This window comes from Neoarius graeffei, chromosome 19 (assembly GCF_027579695.1).
Source record: "Neoarius graeffei isolate fNeoGra1 chromosome 19, fNeoGra1.pri, whole genome shotgun sequence".
Lineage (NCBI taxonomy): Eukaryota > Metazoa > Chordata > Actinopteri > Siluriformes > Ariidae > Neoarius > Neoarius graeffei.
Window position 1 is genome coordinate 63178923 of NC_083587.1, and position 24019 is coordinate 63202941.

General features: G+C 42.8%; 1 protein-coding gene across 4 annotated transcripts in view; it reads right to left on the reverse strand.

The window, feature by feature from the left end:
• Window positions 1-23652, reverse strand: part of LOC132868012 (protein rapunzel-like) — a 31762-nt gene extending 8110 nt beyond the window's left edge. Inside the window, exon 1 of one of the 4 annotated variants that reach the window (XM_060900991.1) lies at window positions 23602-23652. The gene's annotated coding sequence lies outside the window, so the exon portion shown is untranslated. Of the gene's footprint in view, window positions 1-8375; window positions 8460-9282; window positions 9392-23003; window positions 23094-23601 lie in introns of those variants that run through there. The other 3 variants (XM_060900989.1, XM_060900988.1, XM_060900990.1) reach the window with 3 other exon arrangements.
• Window positions 23653-24019: the final 367 nt, after the last annotated feature.

The window sequence follows — 24019 nt, forward strand, 5'->3', positions numbered from 1 at the left end:
GGCAGCCATCTTGGAGGGCAAGCTTACCGTACGGGTCACTGAGCACACATTGTAGCGCGAGAGTTACATTCATTTATATATTTTTACATTTATTTAAAGCTAGCAATGGTGCAAACTTGTTGTATTCACGGCTGTTGTAATAGGTCAGATGATTAAGTCAAGCGGAGCTTTTATGGAATTCCCACTGTACGGGAGCACGAAGGCGAGCAAACAAAGAAACTCAGCATACAAAGGAGAAATCTATGGCTTGCGAGAATCAACTGCAAGGATTATCAGCCTTCCAAACACAGCAAAGTCTGCTCCAATCATTTTATAAGTGGTAAGTTGTTTAAATAAACAATCAATTGTGTTTAAGTTTGTTTTTGGAAACCAAAACATCATGTGAACAATCTCTGGAGAATGCCTAACTGGAACCACTGAGTGTACGTTTACATTGTAATGTACACTTAATATCGCTCGTTTGTCACATTTCTATTTGAAACTTGTCACTTCACTCACGCAAGGGTCATTTTTGAAAAACATTTTAGGTCTATTCTGTAGTCCTGAGTGGTGTGCAGGACTGCGCAAATGTGCGCAGCTTCCCGATTTAAACTGTTTTTTTCTCATCCTTATACTTCCTGTTTCATGGACTGTAATGGATTTGCTTATTTAGTAATTTTAATACAGAATCTACTTTGAAATTATAATCAGACCACGGGCGATTGCTCTAAGACAACGAGGGAGGCTCAGCCTCCTCTAAAAATGCCCTTATAACTTTAATGTGTGCGTGAGTTTCTCCCCCTCGTGACAGCGCGATGCAGCGCAGCCTCAGTGGGCTTCAATGGCATTGGGAGCTCTGCGTTTTCAATCTCAAAATGGAAGACGATTATTGGACAAATACTGTGAAAATGCCCGCCTATGGACTCCCACGGACTCCCAGCCTCAGTGGCATTTGGGAGCGATGCGCTTTTCAATCTCAAAATGCAAGACGGTTATTGGACAAATACTGCGAAAACGCCCGCCCACGGACTCCGAGCCTCACATGGGAGGGACATGGCAGTTTCCGCGAGGAGACTGGTGATTGGTGAAAGTGGCCGGATATTTTCTTTGATTGACAGCTCGTTTCAACTATAGACAGGCAGCGGTACAGTGTTGCCAGATTGGGGGTTTCCCGCTCAATTGAGCGGTTTTAAGTGCATATTGGCGGGTTTTGAACATATTTTGGGCTGGATAACGTCAGCAGTATCTGGCAACATCAGTTCAGTCCCATGCGGATTCGCAAGTGCTGTATTGTAAGAGATCAGCTTACATTTCGATTTCATTCATTACATACGGTTTCTACCAGCTTTTTTAGTTTGTATATATTTTCATTGTAAATAAAGTGTAAATATAGTGTTGTCAAGTTTGCTATCTTAGTTCCAGAAATTTAGTTTATTTGAGTGACTGAACTTGAACTTGAGGGGGCTAGTCAGCTAGCAAGAAAGCTGCGCACGGATGCCAAGCATTGCTGATTTAATTTTGGCGAAGCCATTTGCCAGTCTTCCTTTCAAGGAAAAAATTAAAATTAAAGAGCAGGATAGACCAATGCCTCAAACTGACTTGGTGAAAAAGGTAGGGAATAATACTCGTTCCTTTCAGCTCTCCTGGTACGAGAAAGTGAATTGGCTAACAGCAAGTGACCCACATCAACAACAGTAAATAGGCTACTTTAGTAATATGTCATGGATGGACCAAAAATATAGAATCTATTTAAAATGTTTATGCTGAGTATATTATATTGGAATATATATTTTTCTGGATATGAATTAAACACAGCTACAATTTGGAAAACATTTTTAAACAAAAACACAGCCGAGAACATTTCACACTACAGACCTGGATTAAAAGTGAAGGGTTATCAAAATTGTCAATAAAACATTTCTCAGTCAAAATAAGTAAAATATAGGGAAAGTGTCATTGAATGAAATGTGTGGCACCCAGCTCTACTGCTGAGGTTCCTGACAAAGAGCTGCTTTCAATAATGATCAATTTTTAAACAACATGCCACAATTTTAAAATATAAAATGTGAAAATATACCCCCCTCCCCCCAACACCACCATCATGTATATTGGACAGTAGGCTAATAGGCCAAAAGAACCTGTTATTTCACAGTTTGTGACGCTGCCAACAATCAGCCAGATCAGAGGCAAGAGTATGGGCAAAATTGATGTGTTTTTTCTTTTAAAATCTGGAAATATCATAACCGACCAGCCTCCCCTGTTTGAAAGACTACCAGCCACCACTGAATCAGACACTCCAACGCCCCCCCCCAAAAAAAAAAAAAAAAATCGGATCTGCGCAAATCAGGCGGCATCCACCAAAAGGCGCGCTGTGAATATATAAAGTTGTATATATCAGACAGCCTTTAAAGTTTGATGAAGTCAGTTTCAGGCTTTGGAGCAGGCTTTGGCAGTTTCATGCTTTGGCAGCCCTGCATAGTCACTTGAAAATGCATCTTTGTCCACTTCGTAGGGGTCAATTCCCCCAATCAAGGCCAGTTTGGCTGCATACCGTGAGATGTGTATCTATATACTTCTGTTTGCTTGATTTTGCCGACATTGATCTTTATTTTAGAAAACTGACTATATAACTTCATAAATTCGTCCGAGATAATGTAGCCAGTAGTGGCGATGGTCCGTTTTGTTTGCCCTCCAAGATGGCGGCTGGGGGGGCGTTCCCCAGAATGCCGTGACGTCAGTGAAAACTATCTATTTCTCCCTCAGTTTTCAACCAATCATCACCAAATTTCATATGAAGACTACCTCTGGGCTGAATTACATTGCTATGACTGTTGGTGCTGATCTGGATCACTGATCCCAAATGATCCATGAAAAACAGGATTCTTTTCAATCACGTAACTGTCAATTTTCATGATCTTTTCAATCAGTTTTTTTTTTTTTAATATTTCATTCAGGGCGGCAGGGTGCAACTTTTCCTTGACCATCAACTGACAAAGGTCAGCTAACGTAAATTACTGTGACTTTAGTCACAGTCTCCATCTAGTTATTATTCTCCTAATGTTTTTTTTTAGGATGCTATTTCTCCCTCAGGTTTTCAAATCAATCGTCAGCAAATTTCACATGATGAATACCTCCAGGCTGAATTAAGTTGCCATGACTTTTGGTGCTTATATGGATAACCAAACCGGAATGATCCATGAAAAACGGGATTTTTTTTCCCCTCACAAAGCATCATTCTCGATCTCTTACCATTCTGGATCTATAGGGTACAGTGACCAGATGTCCTGATTGGTAAGAGCTAGCGCAAATCACTGTGACTTTAGTCACAGTATCTATCTAGTTTAAAGTTATTGTAAATAAATGGTGTTTGCTTGTAATCTTGGTGACTTGTGTCAGTTCTTGTACCTGTTCTGACATTGAGACTTGTCATCATAGACAAGAACATTTAAATATATGGTCTTTGAGCAAGATGAAAACAGGAGAATTGTCTTGCTTAACATACTGTTTAGTCATGCAGAAATCCCCAGCTCAATCCATCCATCCATCAATCCAGTGTCCTCTAATCCTTTAAATACATGTATTCTACACTCTTCCTTCCATACATAAATCATTATAATAGTATTAGCATATTAAATAGATAGCCCTTTATCGGTGTACCATATGAAAAATCAGTGACCTCAAATACCAAAATACCATAAATAGCCCAAAAACTGTTTTGAAATTGAATTCTTCCTTATGGAAGGTGATCCCTCTTGATTTCCAATATTTGTTGGCATAATGTTAATAGCGGGTGGCACGGTGGTGTGGTGGTTAGCGCTGTCGCCTCACAGCAAGAAGGTCCGGGTTCGAGCCCCGTGGCCGACAAGGGCCTTTCTGTGTGGAGTTTGCATGTTCTCCCCGTGTCCGCGTGGGTTTCCTCCGGGTGCTCCGGTTTTCCCCACAGTCCAAAGACATGCAGGTTAGGTTAACTGGTGACTCTAAATTGAGCGTAGGTGTGAATGTGAGTGTGAATGGTTGTCTGTGTCTATGTGTCAGCCCTGTGATGACCTGGCGACTTGTCCAGGCTGTACCCTGCCTTTCGCCCATAGTCAGCTGGGATAGGCTCCAGCTTGCCTGCGACCCTGTAGAACAGGATAAAGCGGCTAGAGATAATGAGATGAGAATGTTAACAGCGAAGTATTCATGTCCCCTCCAAGAAATTTCATCAACTTGTTTATCTGTCATCTTAAAAGGACACTGGAAAATAAGCTTTCAAAAAAGATGGTGTCGTAATGAGCCCACAGCTCAGCAATACGTTTGATGCAGCTTGCTCATTCTAGTTACGATAGGATTTCTATATGCACCTCAAACATCATCATCTTTGGAGTTTTACAGCAGCCAGCATTGTATTACTGCCACCTTCTGGAACTAGTCCATTACAGTCTTGAGGGGGAAAACAAAATGAAAAAGAAAATGAACCTGATTTTACCCATTTTGTTTTAGTTTGTGTTGCATTGTTCATTGTAGTTTTTATTTCGTTTTCTTTTTTGTCGCTTTTAATTTTAGTTCAGTTAATTTTTTTAGTTTTTGTCTTTTCATTAACTATATGCCTCCTTATTTTTCCCTTGAACCCCATTGTTACTCATCTCTTCCATTTTTTTCTTAACAAATATTTTGAAACCATTGCCAAATTCACTACATTTTAATTTCTTCAAATTTAACTTAGTCCTGGTCTTTATATACATTTGTGTTTGTGTGTTCAAACTAGGTATGTAACTAGCTCCACTATTTATGGCTTCCATCTTGGTTAGAATTTCCTCTTGCAGTTTGGGGTGTTCCCAGAAAAATCAGTACTGGCTTGTTTTGTGGAATTCCGAGGATTCTGGTTGATGATGACACCACTGGGAGAAAAAAAAAAAAACACCACCGACTTAATTTCACATTGTTAGCTCATCTGGCCAATAAGTGATGAGCTTATGCCATCATGTGTTGTCCATCGTTCGTCTGTTGTCCGTCTGGTGTTGTCCACATTTCACGAAAATTGCTTCTTCTCTCTCAATTCTTCACTGATTTTTATTCTCTTTGGCAGGAAGGTAGGTCTGCCTGGGGTGCATATCGCTTCTACCCAAATTTGCATAATTGCAATTAATAATGAAGATATGGACTAATTAATCTCTAATGAGCAGTTTCCACACAATCACCTCTCTCAATTCTTAAACAATTTTGATTCTTTCCGGCATGAAAGTCGGGGTGCCTAGGATGCATATAACTTTTACCCAGATTTGCTTAATTACAATTATTAATGAAGCTTTGAACTAATTAAGCCTTAATGAGCAGCTCAACAAAAATCGCTTCTTCTCGGTTAATTCCTCACTGTTTTGGATTCTTTCTGGCAAATAGGTGTATATAGCTTCTATATAGTGTATATAGCTTGCAGCATTTATTGTACAAGGTGGCCCACTTTAGATCATTCCTTCTGGACTAGACAAGGCAGGAGTGAGCTACACCGTTATTGACTGTCTCATTTAGTTCTTGTTAGTGATGCAGTGCTTGTTTCAAACTGCTGTTATTGTGAACTTGATTTTTGGATCATAAAATAATTTTTGCTGAAGGGGATGAAAAGCACAGTCTTTAAACTGTAACAAATTTTTAGCTGATAGACTTAACTACAAGTGAATGAAATTTTAATGAATTTGAATGAAGATGAGTTTTATTGCCCACAACATTTGATTCCATGACCCAAAAATGTAAATAATCATGACCAAGATTGTGGGGAAACAGGATTCCTGAATGTTTCATACCAAAACTCTCTAAAGAAACTTCACTTTCTTGCCTAATAAACTGCCTTATGCTAATCAAGTTACGATAAAAAAATAGCTTATTTTTATGCTTGAGGTCACAGCTTTTGTTTTAATTTCAGTGGAAAACAAAGGACAAAATAATGCTAATTAATGCAAGATCTAAATTGCCAGTGTTTTGTTATTTCCCAAGTTATAAACTTGATCTATGTCTCACTTTAAAGGGTTTTTCAGGCTCTTTCTATATGTACTATTTGATTTAGCTTTTAGCAATATTGAAAATTTTGCTCACATACCTATTCAAAGTCTGTGTATGAAAGCAGTCAATTTTGTAGAGACTGTGTGTGAATAAAAATTTAATAAATTAATTAAAATGAGAGAGAAGTGTGTAGTCTAGTCTAAGGGAGTATAAGTACATTTTTTAAATTGTAAATGTACCTGAGTAAGAGTGAAATGTTTTATGCATTAAAACTGCTCTTATAAGTATAATTTATTGGAAAAAGTTACTTAAGGACATGCAACTGTGCTAACGTAATGTGTTACTACCCACTTCTGCTGAGGAGAGTAAAGTAACATTAAATAAAGTCAATGAAAAATAAAACCCCATTTCAGAAAAAGCTGGAATGGTACGGAAAATGCAAATTAAAAAAAAGAAAAGCAGCAATTTCTAAATTTACTTCGACTTGTATTTCATTGCAGACAGTATACGCCCAAGATATTTCATGTTTTGTTGGTCAGCTTAATTTCATTTGTTAATATATATCCATTCCTGTGTTTCAGGCCTGCAACAAAAACATTGGGACAGGGAAAATTTAGGGCTAGTAATGAGGTAAAACATTTAAATAATAATGTGATTTGAAACAGATGTCAACACGTGACTGTAATCATAATTTCATACAAAATCAGCATCCAGGAAAGGCCTAGTATTTGGCTGAGCAAAGATGGGCCAAGGATCTCCAATTTGTCAACAAATATGTGAGAAAATTATTGAAATGTTTAAAAACATCCATTCATCCATCTACCCATTACCTGTAGCCGCTTATCCTGTTCTACAGGGTTGCAGGCAAGCTGGAGCCTATCCCTGCTGACTATGGGCACAAGGCAGGGTACACCCTGGACAAATTGCCAGGTCATCGCAGGGCTGACACAGAGACAAACAACCATTCACATTCACACCTACGGTCAATTTAGAGCCACCAATTAACCTAACCTGCATGTCTTTGGACTGTGGGGGAAACCGGAGCACCCGGAGGAAACCCATGCAGACACGGGGAGAACATGCAAACTCCACACAGAAAGGCCCTCGTCGGCCGCTGGGCTCGAACCCAGGACCAACTTGCTGTGAGGCGACAGTGCTAACCACTACACCACCATGCCACCCTGCTTAAAAACAATGTTCTTTAAAGAAAGATATGAAGGGATTTGGATAAGTCACCCTTGACAGTGCATATCATCACTAAATGATTCAAGGAATCAGTGGCACGGTGGTGTAGTGGTTAGCACTATCGCCTCACAGCAAGAAGGTCCTGGGTTCGAGCCCAGCAGCCAGCAAGGGCCTCTCTTTGTGGAGTTTGCATGGGTCTGTGTCTGCATGGGTTTCCTCTGGGTGCTCTGGTTTCCCCCACAGTCCAAAGACATGCAGGTTAGGCTAATTGGTGGCTCTAAATTGACCATAGGTGTGAATGTGAATGGTTGTTTGTCTCTATGTATCAGCCCTGCGATAACCTGGCGACTTGTCCAGGGTGTACCCTGCCTCTCGCCCATAGTCAGCTGGAATAGGCTCCAGCTTGGCTGTGACCCTGTAGAACAGGATAAGCGGCTACAGATAATGGATGGATGGATTCAAGGAATCTGGAAGAACTTTAGTGTGTAAAGGGCAAGGGCACAAGCCTAATCTGAACCTCCGTGATCTCAGATCCCTCAGATGATACTACATCAAGAACCGTCATTCATCTATAGCTGATATACCCACAAGGGCTTGGGATTACTTTGCCAAACCTTTGTCAAGCACTACAATACGGAGTTACATCTATCGTACAAATGCCAGTTAAAACTTTACTGTGCAAAAAGGAAGCCTCACATGTTAACTGTGTCCAGAAGCACTGTAGACTTCTCTGGGCTCAGAGGCATCTGGGATGGACCATTAGACAGTACAAATGTGTATTGTGGTCAGACAAGTCAGTATTCCAGGTTTTTTTTGGAAGAAATGGATGCTGTGTGCTCTGAACCAAAGACGAAAATGACCATCCAGACTGTTACCAGGAACAAGTCCAAAAGCCAAGATCTGTCATGGTATGGGGTTGTGTCAGTGCCTTTAGTAAAAGTAACTTACACTTCTGTGATGGCAGCATTAAATGCAGAAAAGCACACAGATTTTGGAGCAACATATGCCATTGAGATAACATCTTTCCCAGGGATTGCCCATGCAAATTTCAGCAAGACAATACCACATTCTGCACACATTACAAAGGCATGGCTGTGGAAGAAGAGGGTGCCTGTCCCCTTTGTTCCCATTAGAGAATGTTTAGCAAATTTTGAAATGAAAAATACAAAACAAACAAACCCATACTATTGCACACTTTAAGACCTGTGTGCAGGAAGAATGGGAAAAAATATCACCTGAAATGCTTCATTTGGTGTCTTCAGTCCCCAAACATCTTTTAAGTGTTGTGAGAAGGAAAGTGGTAAATGTTTTCCAGTCTCAAACATTTTTGAAATGTACTGCAAGAATCAAAATTGAAATGATTTTGAAAAAATAAAACCCAACAAAATTGAGGTTAAACATAAAATAATGTGCTGTTGTATTGTTTTGAGTGCAATTCAGGTCAAAGATTTGTAAATAATTCCCCCCCCCAGTTTTAAGTTCAGTTTCCATCCCAACTTTTTCTGATTTGTTGTTGTAAACTGGGACTAAAAGTTTTGTACCTTTTGTGGTTGTCAGTTGAAAAACCGAAGCACAAAACCTTAGGGAAACCAACATAGCTTTTTTTTAAATAAGCTGGAACTAAATAGTGCTGTACTGTTTTCATTGTGTGTACTAATAGCCAGCCAAACTCCATCCATTAAATGCAAAAGTGTCAGGATTCATTTTAGTTTTTGGCTTTTATAAGATACCAGAATTCATGAATTAGGAATGAAACGCCAACAATTTTTAAGTCCAATCCTGAATACTGTACTTTATAACACTGTACTGAGGAAATTTAACACATGTAAATAACTAAACAAATATAGTTATCTTGTACATATTGAATAAACTCTAAAAGTTATGAATTTTTACAAATAAAGTGTGATAGTGTGCATTTTTACAAAGAAAGTGAAAGCAATTGCAAAAGAAGAAACATTTTCTTTTACCAGCATTCAAATGGCACTAGCTAGTTGCTACATAGGAAAGGAATAGGACAATTAGCCAATATGGCTAACATGCTAATAGTTACAACATTAAAACTCTTCACAATTTATACATGCATCACTGTCACATATATCCCCTGGTATGTTATTTCAGTAGTGTACAAAGATAGGTACTTACAGACAATGCTTTCACACTCAACTTATGGCAGCAGATTAAAGGAGAGCAAGTCTGTCACGACAGAAACTTGGTCAATACTGAACTTACTTCCTCATTTTTTTTTACAGCTGAAGGGGTCATAGCTATAGTACTTCCTGCTGTGGGAAAAGTGCTGCTAGGGGGAGCCAAATACATACAAGACACATAAATGGATGGGCAGAATACTCCCCACCTGGTATTTTAAAAAATGTCATATCTAATGTCCATTTTGATCTCTTTTAGACAGAAGGAGGATACCATCATTCACTGGCCTAAGGTACTTCTTGCTTGATCCTTCTTTGGTGACCTTTCCTTCAATTTTGTGTATCTTTCCATCTGCAGTAGGAAAAACCTTGGAGACAAGCACCATGGGCCATTTGTTCCGAGCTGCCTGAGTCTCTCAGTAGTACAAGGTCTCCTTCTTGGATGTCAGGCTGAGTTGCATTCCATTTGCGATGGGTCTGCAGAGTCAGAAGGCATTCTCTCCAGCGATACCAAAAATTGTCAGCAAGACTCTGCACCTGCTTCCACTGTTGCCTAAACAGGTTACTCCTAAAAAAGGTTCCTGGCAGAGGAGAGGCTTCAAACTTTTGGGGGAGTGACATAGTTGGGTTAAGTATGAGAGGTGAGTTTGGATCGGTAGAGATTGGGACAAAGGGCCTTGCATTAATTGTTACAGCGATCTTAGCCAGGAATATGCAGAGGACCTCATGGGAGAGGGAATGAGATCCATGCTGCATCAACATCCCATGTGGGATGTGTGGGGTGGATTGAATTCCAAAGTACATGAATGGTCACTCGTGGATTTTTGTACCTCACTCTGCTTTGCTATGTTCAGAAATCCCAATTCCTTGCTTGCACCTGCAAATTTCATTCTGCAGTCTAAATACAGCTGTTTAGTAGGATTAAGAACAGCAAAAACCTTTGCAGTGTATTTATGCAGCTTGATATGTCCATCAAGTCAATTTCAATATGCACTGCTTGGGTGCTCATACAAGTAAACAGCACAGCCCAGGATTTGCTCTGGGCATGTTCTCCCCAAGTATGGCAAGCTGAGACTAAGAAGAGGCCAAACACATCTAGGCCAACCAATGTGAATGGTGGGGATATGCCAAGATGTTCTTCTGGAAGATCAGCCATTGTCTGGCTTTCTCTAGTCCTCTGCAGTCTTCTGCATGTGACAGTCTGTGGAAGACACTGCTGATGTGTCTCTAACTAGCCAAAGTCCAGAGGTTCATAGAGCTCTGTATGCCAGAAATGGACTGAAAGGAATGGACCATATGGACAAGGCAAGTCACTGCCTTTAGCAGAGAGTCCCATGAAGAAAAACGCTCAAAGTGTTCTGGGTTGAGTGGTTTCCCAATTACACTTGTTGTGGCAGAACTCACTTGGGGTTAAGGATAAATTACAATGTGGAAAACTGGACAAATCAGGAATCTGGAGATATCAATTCAAAGGTGGCTGGTGTTGCAGGATGACATCTGGGAGGTTGGTAGAAGAGGTCGGATCCTGACAACCACAGGACATTTATAAGAAGAGAGGCGAAAAACAGACCTTGAAGTATGGTTAGTAGGGTTATGTTCTGTTGGTACATAATGCAACTGTTCAGGCTTGGTAGACTGACCAATTCTTTGAACCCAATTGTGTACACCCACATAAAATTGTCTGTTTTCAATGTATATATATAGCCTAATACAACTTTATTGTTGCAATACACCACATCTGGCTTGAGGTCTGACCTCTCTACAGTTAACATAGCTGCATAAAGTTCAAATTTTGGTATGGTGGTTTCACCTATTGGAGTCAGCTGTGCTTTCCCCAGAACAAAGCTAATGTCACATTGTCCATCTTCATAGATGGCCCTGAGGTAGAAGCATCTGAGGAAATAAACAGTTCAGTGTGTTTTGCTTTTGTCAGTGACTCTGAGCAAAATGTTCTGTGAATGTGAAGTTTTTGTAGTTCCTGCAGTGAGTCTCTTCAAGTTTCCCACCCCCTGCAACTTTATCCCAGAAGTGGTGAATCTCAGTTGTCGATTTCCTTGGCGAACTCTCTGAGCAGGAACCTCCCTTGGATAGTGACAGGTGCTACAAGGACAAGGGAATCGTAAAAACTGTTCATTGTTGAGAGGATGCTGTGCTGAGTGAATGGTTTGCTGCTGCCTCATACTTGAAAGGTAAATATGTCTGTGGCTGTGTCCCAGCTCAGGCCAAGACTGCACTGAATGAGCATGCCCTTGACCCCTTGACTAAGATCTTTCACACAGACACAATCTTATGGTGGAAATGCTACCAACACATCCTGTTGGATGTGATTTTGTGGCGCCTTAGTTTTGATTCTGCTAGTGATGCCTGCATTCTTTGGAGTACATAAACAGCCTACAATACAGTTAGGAATGATCTAATGCTGTCATCTACATAAAAGTCTCACTCCACCTAGTGGTAAATATCATTTCTAGATTTGAGCTCACCTTCCCTCGTGACTCACCAGAGCCCACAGATAGCAACTGCTGGTGAAGGACTACTTCCAAAAATGTGGACCTTCATTGGGTATTCAATGAGATCCTTGTTGAGATCATTGTCCCAGAACCACAAGAATCTTAAGTAGTCTCTGTGGTCCTCTTCGCAGCAGAAGAATCTGGGCATATGGGTCCAGTTCTGGTATCTTAGACCCAAAGATATTTCTGAACCACCTCTGGTGTAGGTAACTCATCCCTGTTATCTGGTATTTCAATGCATTCAAGCAGAGTTGGGAATGTCAAATTAAAGCTTTCCTCTCAGAGGTTTTGAGAACACCAGCACAGGTATTCAGCAAACAGGGACATGTATGGCTATTTATGTCAAAGTGCTCAAAAAACTCTGATTTTGCTAATACTCTGGTGGTCAAGCATTGCATACATGCATACATCTTCCCAGCAACCTTGGGCTTACCTTTTGGATACACTTGGACCAAGCATATTTTTGAGCAAGACCTGGTTGAAAGACCTTTGCTACAGATTTCAGTGCATGTGATATTTATTGAAGGTGCTGACGATGGGGGTCTTCTTTCCCACCATGCTCTGAAGAGGGGCTAGGGGCCTTCAAAGCCTGGATGGAAAGCAGTGATGTGGTCTTTACAGTCACACTCTATGCACACACTGGAGCTTTGCAATTGTGTGCAAGGTGAGAAGAGGATACACCAGGGGTGTCCAAACTGATCCATAAAGGGCCGTGTTGCTGCAGGTTTTCATTCCAGCCATGCAGCAGCACACCTGATTTGGCTCATTCAATCAACTGACACACCCACCCTTTAATCAAGGGTGGGTGTGGCTGCAAGTATTTGACTGTGTGAAGACAGTTCAGTTGATTGAATGAGCCAAGTCAGGTGTGCTGCTGCATGGCTGGAACGAAAACCTGCAGCCACACGGCCCTTTATGGATCGGTTTGGACACCCCTGGGATACACAGTACAGGAAGCAGATGCCATTATCCTTCAGTAAGTTTTACATTCCTCTAGCCTCTTCATCCTGAATCTATTGTATATTTTGGATCAGGCAGTTTTACCAAGATAGTCCTTGCTGATGGCTGAATCTGTGCTGGAGGAGTTCTAGGGAGTCACCTTCATTTTGTGGACAGAGATGGAATTCTCTGATGTCTGTGTTTGGAGTTGTCACTGAGAATGATAAAGCTGGAGTTGTTTCTGACCCTTGCTTCATAACAGATGAAACTAGTGAAATATCAGAATGGAAGGAAGGAGGAGTTGCTTTCTTCTTTGTACTTCATGCCACAAGAGATCCACTTTTCTTGCAAATAGTGGTGCAGTTTCTCCACTATAGGGTTGATACCTCTGGCAGTGTCCAGGTACTGTATGGTATGCTAGGCCAGGTAGGTATCCACCTACTTTTGCAGCCAGGAATTCCATTAGGATCTCCCAGTTCTCTCAACTTCGCAGAGTCTTCAAACATTTTAGTAAGGCTTTCTAGTTTTTTAAAAGAGCATTCTCAATAACCTCAGGGGTGCCATAACACTCACCTAACCTTTTCCAGACCATGTCTAACACTACACTGGGGTCGCAAACATGAATTGATCACAACCTTCTTACACAGACAGAACATTCTTTGTCTTGCCACCTGGCGAGTAAGTTGAGCTCTTCACTAGCTGTAAGGTCCAACCCTTGAGTGACACCAACAAAGGCTGACCTCCAGGCTCTTAAATTCTCAGGATGGTCATCAAACCGCACAAGACTTGCATTTACAAATTCGCAGCATGCCGGGTATTTAGCAAAGTCCAACATACTGGAGCTTCTGGCTGCTGAAGTGGTGTTCAGTGTATTCTTGCCTGGGGCCTCTCTCTGCCAGTGCTATATGTGAGAATTGGCCACTTGGTGAATTCTTACTCCACGCTCCAAATAAATTTGTAGGCAGCATATAACTAGAAAGTTGGGGTGTTCACCCCATTAGAGGGCTCAATGAATCATTTCAAAGGAATCACTAGCCAAAAGCTGAAATCAGATTGATTTACTGACATGTCAATTAAACAATTGCAAATGACCGTAAGAACCTGGAGCAAGAGGAGGAGATTTAGACGACTGAGGCCATTTTCATATGTTGTCTTGATAACATTGACCAATAATTTATTTTAGTATAGGGCGAATTTTACAGTACAACTATTAGGCTATTATTTTGGAATTTTTAGTTTGACAATAAGAAAATCAACCATAGTAGCTGAATGATTTGGAGGAATGAACTACAACATATTGGTCTTTCTGGAAGTGCTAGTGTACTGAATGAATGAACAAATGAAACAAACAAATCTTTGAAATGAACTGAACGAATATAACTTGTTCGCCATCTTTAAGCCCTATTGTAAGAAACAAGGAATTGTACAGTCTCTCCCCCCTCCTCCTTTGTGTCAGCCTATAGATTATATGCACCTGAGATCACTATCGGTGGAAGTCACTGCGGTTACACCCACTGAGTGGCAGAATGACTAGCTTACTGAGTAGCAGCGTCAGCGTTCAGCTTGAATACCATGAGAAAACCTACAAAAAAAAAGATCTAAAATGGGAAAGAGCTGCTGTGTGCTTGACTGTACAAATAAATTCAACAAGAAATAAGTTATCTTTTTACAGACTATTGAAAGCTAAAGAAAAAAAACAAATGAATTGTTCCAATTAGCAGGAACAACTGTAATCCAGGTACTGAAACATGGATTTGCAGTTGCCATTTTGTGTCAGGAATGTTCGATTTTTGTTCATATTATAGCTTGTTTAGTTCAGCTTTTAGCAAAACCATGGTAGCAAGAAATCAGTCACAACCAAAATATAAATCGACACCATTTTGAATGTTTTTTTTTCCTGTACAGTTTGTGTTGTTAGTTGCACTAAAATCCCTTTTGAATTATCCAAATAAAGTCAGTATGCCTGGTTTGTTTGATACATAAAATTGTATCAGTTTGGTAGCTAGCTAAAGGACAAGCTGGCTGAGTTCATCACTGTGGCAGCAGGGGCGTGGTTGAGCATTGGCTGTGAACAGTGAGGAGGCAGGTTGAACCAGCAGGTAACATGTGGTGAGGTGCACCTGTGTCAAATTAATGACTGTCTATTAATGTGTCTCTGTGTGTCTTTCAGACAGCCAGGAACGGGAGAGAGAGCTGTGACACCCAGTGGTGTATGTATGTGTGTAGTGCATTTACATGTCATTATAAGTCACTGAAAAGTGCCAAAACAAAAAGAACACACCTCTTCTGAAACCCACTTCCAGTTCTTCTGTTTCCCACGAGTTAGAGTTGTTACACTGATGCCAAAACCCGGGACTGAGGAACAAACGCCGCCATGGAGTCCGAACCAGTCAGAAAGCTCCTCCAAATGCTCACCAACAACCTCCAGCACCAGCAGCACGCTCTCGTCATATTGGCAGTAGCTCAGGGCCAGCGTTTCCAAGTCCTGCTCAAAGCCCAAGCAGAAGACTGGCAGGTGATTTGGAGCTGGATCCAGCCCATGGGTGCTCCAGCGGTCATCCCTACTGCCAGCGTGCCCATCCAGCTGGTCAAGATGGGGCCGCAGGACAATGATGATGCCTTCCTTGAGCTGTTCGAGTGTGTCGCAGAGGTGAGCTCATGGCCAACCTCACAGTGGGTGGCTCGCCTATTGCTGCTCCTGTTGGGGGAAGCCCAGCTCGTGGCTCAGCAGCTCCCAGCCACCAACATGCTGGAGTACCCCAACCTGAAGCGAGCCAACTTATCCTACAGCAGGTCAGCTGCTGCCCGAAAGAGCAGTGCCAGCGCTTTTGCTCACTGGCACATGGCAAAGTGGGCCGGCTGTTTGCATTCACACAGCAGCTCCGGGATGCCTGCCGACAATGGCTGCTGGCCAATGAGTGCGATGTTGAGTCCATCATCGAGCAAGTGACAATGGAGCAGTTTATTGCCCAGCTGCCAAGCGGGACATCAGTGTGGATCCGGTGTTACCAAACGACATCGCTGGAGGAGGCGGTCTGGCTGGCCAAGGACCACCTCACAGCATTTCCGGAAGCAGGCACTGTTACAACTTCTCCTCTCTCTCTCATTTTCTCCTTCTCCCCCTCCCTCTCCTTGCCCCTCAGAAATGGGGGCCAATTACCCCGAAACCCACTCCTCACACTCGTGTCCGTCTTTCATGTTTCTACTCTCCCTTCTCCTCCTGTGTCTGTGCCACCATTAACCCCCTCTCTCTCCACAGGTGAACTCATCCATGCCCACCAGAACCAAGAGCAAGCCTGGGCAGGTCTGTAGGCATAGAGGGAAGGCAGGGAATCAGCAATTCTGCAAGGAGCTGGAGCTACTGATTCGCATCTCTGCTGCACCACAGGCTTCCCCTAATTGAGCAGGGGCGTACAGGATGAGTATTCAAGGGGGTACACATCAGGCTTTGGCAGATTTGAGTTGCAATCAGACCTCCATACATCAAAGCCTGATTCAATGCGGGGCACTGGGAAATGCACCTTTGGTGAAGGTTAAGTGTGTGCATGGTGATATACACAAATATCTGCTAATGCCCATCACTATTAACTTCCAGGGAGAGAAACATAGCGTGGAGGCAGCAGTTAGGTCTCAGCCACCCTCTGATCCTGGAAACCGATTACCCAGGGCTTAAAACATTAATGAAACAGATAGTAGTGGGTCCTGCAGTAGTATGCCATGGGGGAAATCCCACTGCAACGTTAGCTGTGGAGGTGGTCCCAGGGCCGTCTGTGTCAGCACCGCATTATGATGACACAGAGAGTGGGGAGAGCCCTCATCCCTCTCTGGGGAATCCCTTAGGGGATATCCCATTGGAGCAGGCATATGACAGGTCAAGTGAAAATAATTGATGGCCAAATCCTCCAGCCTAACATTGTGCCATCCTTCCCGTACTTTTGTGTTTTTAAGGACAGGCTGTATCGAATGACACAAGACACTCAAATTAAAGTAAAGATGACACACTCGTTGGTCTGGAAGAGCCATAGGGAACTTTTATTCCATGCGGCTCATCATAATCCTATGGCAGGGTATTTGGGGCAGGATAAAACACTAAATTGTCTCATGGCCCATTTCCATTGGCCAGAGATTTGTGCCGACATCTGCAGGTGGTGTGCGGCATGTCACAAATATCGGCTGGTGAATCCAGTGGCCATACCAAAAGTGTCATTGCGCCCATTGATGGAGATTCCCTTCAAAATAATTGGCATGGATCTCATCGGGCCATTAGATCGATCTACACGTGGATATCACTCTGTATTAGTCATAGTGAATTATGCAACGCAATATCCGGAAGCAGTGCCTCTCCACAATATCTCAGCACATAGTCTTGTGGCTGCACTCTTCTGTGTTATCTCCCGAGTCGGGATTCTGAAAGAAATCCTGACTGATCAAGACACTACTTTTATGTCACGCACACTGTGCAAATTGTATTAATTATTGGGGATTAAATTGAGTCATACTAGTGTTTATCATCTGCAAACGGATGGGCTGGTCAAACGATTTAACCAAACCCTTAAAAACACAATTTGTAAATTCGTTCATGGGGATGCTAAAAATTGGGACAGGTGGCGCCACCTTCTGTTTGCAGTGTGCGAGGTCCCACAAGCCTCCATCGGGTTTTCCCTGTTTGAATTGCTGTATGGGCACAAGCCCTGTGGTGTCTAGGACATCATTAGAGAAAACTGGGAGGAGGGGCCAGCCCACGTCCCCCCACCCTCTCCCTCACTGCAGCGATCTCTCCTTCTTCCCTCAACACACCTCCCCCCAGTCATCACAGCAGCCCCCTCCTCCCCCACCTCAACACAGACTCCTCTATGCATTACTGCAGACCAGGTCAGAGGTCAGCTGAGGAAGCTTCACCCCAGGAAAGCAGCAGGCCCGGACAAGGTGTGCCCATGACTACTGAAGACCTGCGCTGCTGAACTGGGTGAACCACTCCAACACATCTTCAACCTCAGCCTGCAGCTGGGGAGAGTGCCAACCCTCTGGAAGACATCATGTATCATTCCAGTTCCCAAAAAGAATCGGCCCAACGAGCTGAACGACTTCCGACCGGTGGCGCTCACTTCACATCTGATGAAGACGTTGGAGCGGCTCTTCCTCAGCCTCCTCAGACCCCAGGTACAACATGCCCAGGACTGTCTGCAGTTTGCATACCAGGCAGGTGTTGGTGTGGACGACGCCATCCTCTACCTGCTACACCAAGCCCACTTGCATCTGGATAAGGGAAATGGCATAGTGAGGATCCTCTTCTTGGACTTCGAGTGCCTTCAACACCATCCAGCCCCTACTGCTTCAGGACAAACTGAACAGGATGCGAGTGGACCCCTGCCTGGTCACCTGGATCTCCAGCTACCTCACTGACAGGCCGCAGTACATCAGGCTGAAGGATATCACGTCTGACACTGTAATTAGCAGCACCGGAGCACCCCAGGGCATGGTGCTGGCACCTCTTCTCTTCACCCTGTACACCGCGGACTTCTGCTACAACTCAGAGTTGTGTCACATTCAGAAGTTTGCCGATGACACAGCCATCGTTGGGTGTATCAGTGATGACAGAGAGGAGGAGTATAGGAGCCTGGTGAGGGACTTTGCTTTGTGTTGCAACAGGAACCATCTGCAACTCAACACCTCAAAGATCAAGGAGCTGGTCATTGACTTTGGGAGGTCCAGACCAAGGTCATGACCAGTTCTGATCGAGGGAGTCGAGGTGGAGGCTGTGGATTCCTACAAGTACCTCAGGCTGTGGTTGGACAGCAAGCTGGACTGGACTTGCAACACCAATCACTTATACAGGAAGGGACAGAGCAGGCTATACTTCCTTAGGAGGCTGCGGTCCTGTAACATCTGCAGGAAACTCCTGTGGATGTTCTATCAGTCTGTGGTCAGCAGTGTCCTGTTTTACACCGTGGTGTGCTGGGGGGGCAGCACATCCAAGGAGGACACACCCAGGCTGGACAAACTGATCAGGCGTGCTGGCTCTGTGGTCAGCATGAAGCTGGACTCTTTGGTGATGGTGGCAGAGGTCTATGGACAAACTATTGAACATCATGGATGATGCCAGTCACCCTCTGCACACCGTCATCAGCAACCAGAGGAGCCTGTTCAGTGACAGAATGCTCCTTCCCAAGTGCAGGACGAACAGACTCAAAAACTCCTTTGTCCCTCATGCCATCAGACTGTACAACTCCTCTCTGGGGGGGAGGAGGGGTAACAGGAGGACAGAGGACAGGAAGGAGCAGTAGCCTAGCCTAGCCTAACAATAAGCAATACCGGATAATGTGCAATATAATGTGCAATATAAAGTGCAGTATCTTTCCTGCTCCCCCCCCCCCCCACACACACACTTACCCTAACCCCGCTTCTCCCCCCTTTCCCCCTCCCTCTCTTCCCCATATCTTATTCTTTTATATTTGTAAAATAAGTTATTTGCAAATACTTTAATTTATCTAGAAGTTTTTCTCTATTTCTTTTCTCTGTTCATCTGTAATGATGCTGCTGGAATCTTAAATTTCCCTGAGGGAACCCTCCCAAAGGGGTCAATAAAGTTTTATCTAATCTAATCAAACCAAAAATGAGATTCAATACATACTTGACCTGAGGGCAAAACTCCACGAACTTGAGTCACATAACTCAGAAGAATTTGCTTCAGGCCCAAGAACATCAAGCTTGCCTGTACAACAGAGGGGTACGGCTAAGGGAATTTGCAGTAGGAGCTAAAGTCCTCATTTTACTGCCCACCTCAAGTTCAAAATTTCTTGCCAAGTGGCAAAGGCCCTTTGAGGTCACACTGTGAATTGGGGAGGTCGACTATGAGGTCAAATGGCCAGATGGGGCGACATGTCAAATTTTCCACCTCAATCTCTTGAAACCATGGAGAGAGGAGGGTCCTGTGGCTCTGGCGATGGTAGTTCCAGAGAAAGTGGAGCTGGGACTGGAGGTAAGTCTAAAAAGTGTGGCCCAATTCACCCCAGTCCCTTGTAGAGACTACTTCTTACTGCCCCAGAGAGCACAGGTGATTAAGTTGCAGGAAGACTTCTCCAATGTGTCCTCACCCTTCTCTGGTCACACTAGCCTCGTAGAACACCACATTGAGACTCCCCCAGGGGTGGTGGTGTGCAATTGCCTGTATCGGCTCCCCGAACACAAGAAAAAATGTTGTTAGGGATGAACTCCAGGCTATGCTTAAGATGGGAGTAATTGAAGAGTCGCACAGTGACTGAAGCAGCCCAGTGGTCTTGGTTCCTAAGACTGACGAATCAATCCGGTTCTGTGTGGACTACTGAAAAGTCAATGTGGTGTCTAAATCTGATGCATATCCAATGCCTCACATTGATGAACTGCTCGATCGGTTAGGAGTAGCTCGCTTTTACTCAACACTGGATTTAACAAAGGGATATTAAGCAGATACCCTTGACTCCATTTTGCTGCAAGAAAATGGCCTTTTCCACTCTGTTTGGCTTACACCAATTTGTCACCCTTTCTTTGGGGTTGTTTGGGGCTCCAGCAACATTTCAGCATCTCATGGACCAAAATCTCCATCCCCCTAGTGCACATGTGGTGGCCTACTTAGATGACCATCATTTAGTGTAATTATTGGGAGCGGCATTTATAGCATCTTAGAGCGGTTCTGAGGTCGCTAAGGCATGCTAGGCTCACAGTAAACCCAAAGAAGTGTGCAATTGGGCAGGTGGAAGTACAGTATCTGGGCTTCTACTTGGGTCATGGGCAGGTGCGTCCCCAAATTGATAAAGCTGCAGCAATTGCAGTCTGCCTGAAACCTAAGCCCAAAAAGGGGGCGAGACAGTTTCTGGGGCTGGCTGGCTATTATAGGCAGTTTGTGCCTAACTTTTTGTACATCACCAGCCCACTGACTGACCTCACTAAAAAAGGGGCACCAGATCCAGTCCAGTGGATGGAGCCATGCAAACAGGCTTTTGCTCAGGTCAAGGTGGTTTTGTGGGGGGGCCTGCTGTTGCATTCTCCCAACTTTTCTCTCCCTTTTGTTTTATAGACTGATGCGTTGTACAGAGGACTGGGGGCCATTTTGTCCCAGGTGGTGGAGGGGGAGGAGCGTCCGGTGTTGTACATCAGCCACAAGCTCTCCATGTGAGAGTCAAAGTCCAGCACGATAGAGAAGGAGTGTCTGGCCATCAAGTTGGTGGTCCGCACTCTCTGGTATTACTGCTAGGATGCATGGATTACTCATTGTTATCTGGCCCTTCAGCCCTTTAAATTCAAGGTAGTCTACAGGCTGGGGGCACAGATGGTGGTGGCAGATTACCTCTCCTGCCAGAGGGAGGAGTCAGCTGCAGGCCAAACGGCTCCCCAGCCTGAGTTAAGCAGTGGGGGTATGGTCTAGCATCAGCTATGAATGCGAGGAGGCAGGTTGAACCAGCAGGTAATGTGATGAGGTGCACCTGTGTCAAATTACTGGCTGTCTATTAACCTGTGTCTCTGTGTGTCTTTCAGACAGCCAAAGATGAGAGAGCTGTGACATCCAGTCACATGTGTGTAATGCATTTATGTATCATTATAAGTCACTGAAAAGTGCTAAAATAAAAAAAAAAAAACACCTGTTCTGAAGCCTGCTTCCAGTTCCTCTGTTTCCCACAAGTTAAAGAGTTGTTCCAGTCACATACAACTATTTTACCTGATCTGAACTGTGTAATGACAAAGAGCTAACTTATCAAACATATTAACACTGTCACTAATGTTATAAAAATTAACTACCTTTTATAAGCTATTGTTAAACAGCAATTGTCAGCATTAAGAGCTGCTTACTTCCAGTCTCAAAGAAAAACTGAGTTCAGCATCAAACTCCATCCCTTTACTTGCCAAGAGCTGTCTCCATCAGTGGAAAGAAACGCCAGTGTTAATCCTATGACCCCTAAGCTATTTTCAAGGTAATTTCACTACTTTTACTTTTAGGCTCATCTCTTGGACATTATAAGGTTTAGCCATACATGCTGTATCTTGTGTGGTTTTGTCTAGACTCTTGCAATGTCACAACTATGATGGTGGGATACTGCATGACTTAGCAATTTGTAAAAATATGTACTTTGTGTCTAACAGAGAAAAGGTCATTGTTTTATTTGCTGTGAGTTTCTTGACAGTGCTGTGTCCCATAGAAAACAACTAGGATCTTCAGAAAGGATAAATTGTGCTGTTTATTTTGATATGCAATCCATTGTGAAGCGTTATGGACTTTTTGATCAACCGAGAAGCAGGATTGTAAAAATGGGTGAAGAAAGTAGTAAAGATATTACTTTGCAGAAGCTTGAACTGTGTTCATAATGTGAATACTCGGTATGTACAAATATTGTACAAATGTGACTAGCATCATTACAAAGCTCAAGTTCCACTCTTTCTTGTGATATATGTGTGACGAGTAATACGTATTACACTGCATATCAATGCAGTGACAAGGTCATGAGTAATTTAAACAAGAGTAATGTTTTTAGAGGTGGACGGAGAGCTGTATGCAGATTGTAATTCTGATTAAATTTGTTATAAATTCAAAATTATTTTTCTTCCTAACACTTTGTTGCATAGACACGTAGCTAACATCACTGGAAAGGTAAATTCATGCTGATTCAAGTGATATGTGCTCCACCTCGGTGAATACTTTGTGAGCAAGTCAACTGAGAGGAAGGAATGTGAATTTGGACGCAATTTGCTGATAATACTGGCTTGCCAAGAGTTTCAGCCATCATTGTGTTTACTGTTCCATTTATTGACAACCTGTCCTTAATAACCAGGGGCAGTGCCTTCAACATTTGTGTGTTTTCATGGCATTTGAACTAAACACTAATGCTGCCACACAGTAAGTTAGTCTTGTAACCACAGTGACTTCTGCCTACGGCGACGTCACATGCATACCCTCTTCTTCATCCTCTCATGTTGAGCTGAGGGCAGACTGGACACTACAGTGACTCACTATTGCCACATGAAGTAAAAAGTGACATTCCAAGGCAGGACGGGCTGAAGCTAGTTGCTTAGCATGTTAACTTCAGCAGATATCTTTAACACAATACATAGTTGTCTTTGACATAATGTCAAAACTTTCATTTCTTCACATTCTGTTGAATTTTAGTTAAATCTTTGAATGTTTTAAATTAAAATTCTTAGATGTAGCACCTTGAAAGTTCTTTACAAAGTTATAAATGCATCATCGTCACATATTCCCTGGTATATGTTATTTCAGTAGTATGCAATGATAAGTACTTACAGACAATAATTTCACACTCACAAAACAAATTATGGTAGCAGGTTAAAGGAGAGCAAGTCTATCACAGGAGAAACGTGGTCAATACTGAACTTACTTCCTCATTTTTCACAGCTGAAGGGGTCATAGCTATAGTACTTCCTGCTGTGGGAAAAATGCTCCTAGGGGGAGCCAAATACATACAAGGCACATCAATGGATGGGCATAATAAATACTGCTATTTAATAAAGGCTACTAGAAGCAAGCTGTCTGTTTCTTGAAGAGTATACATACCATGGTTTAATATCAAATTCATTCAAATGTGAATCACAAGCTGTAAATCTGTCTCTGTTAACCCCAAACTATAACCATAAGCTGAGCTTTAAAAAAAAAGAATATTAATCCATAGCCAAATAAATCCTTTCAGTACCTTTATGTAAATACTCAGATATACACAATATAGAGACTGCATCACTGCCCATTTTCAGGATGAACTGGTTAGCTTGAAAATGAAAATGAGCCAGACAATGACTCTCTGAACCACATCAAACATCATCAGTCCAAAATTACATGACGTATGCAAACAGGACAAAAGAAAATGGACCCAAGCTAAGTATGTTACCTGCTCTGATGTTTGTAACAGCTCCTTTCCTGATGCTGCTGCTGTGTTTCGTGCAGGTAGCTATTATATCACCCTTAGGCTGGAGACAGCGTCCTTACCACTGCGTTATAGGCAGGCTAAGGGAGTGGCTCATAGAGAAATGCTCATCGATTTTTTTTTTTTCAAATGGGGGCGGTTCGGTGGCTTCCGTCACCAGCTTCTGAAAATAATATCTTGAAGCACTTTGGCTCGAGTATAATGATGCACTTCTCAGTGGGCTTATCGACCCACCATGCTACAATAGGCATAGTAAAAGGAGTAACACTGTTAAGAAATAAAAATGGCTATAACAATGTATGCTTATGTCACATTTGCAGTTCTGACTTACATGCACTATGGGCATGTCTAAGCTTTTGCATGTCCTGTAATTTCTTTGGAA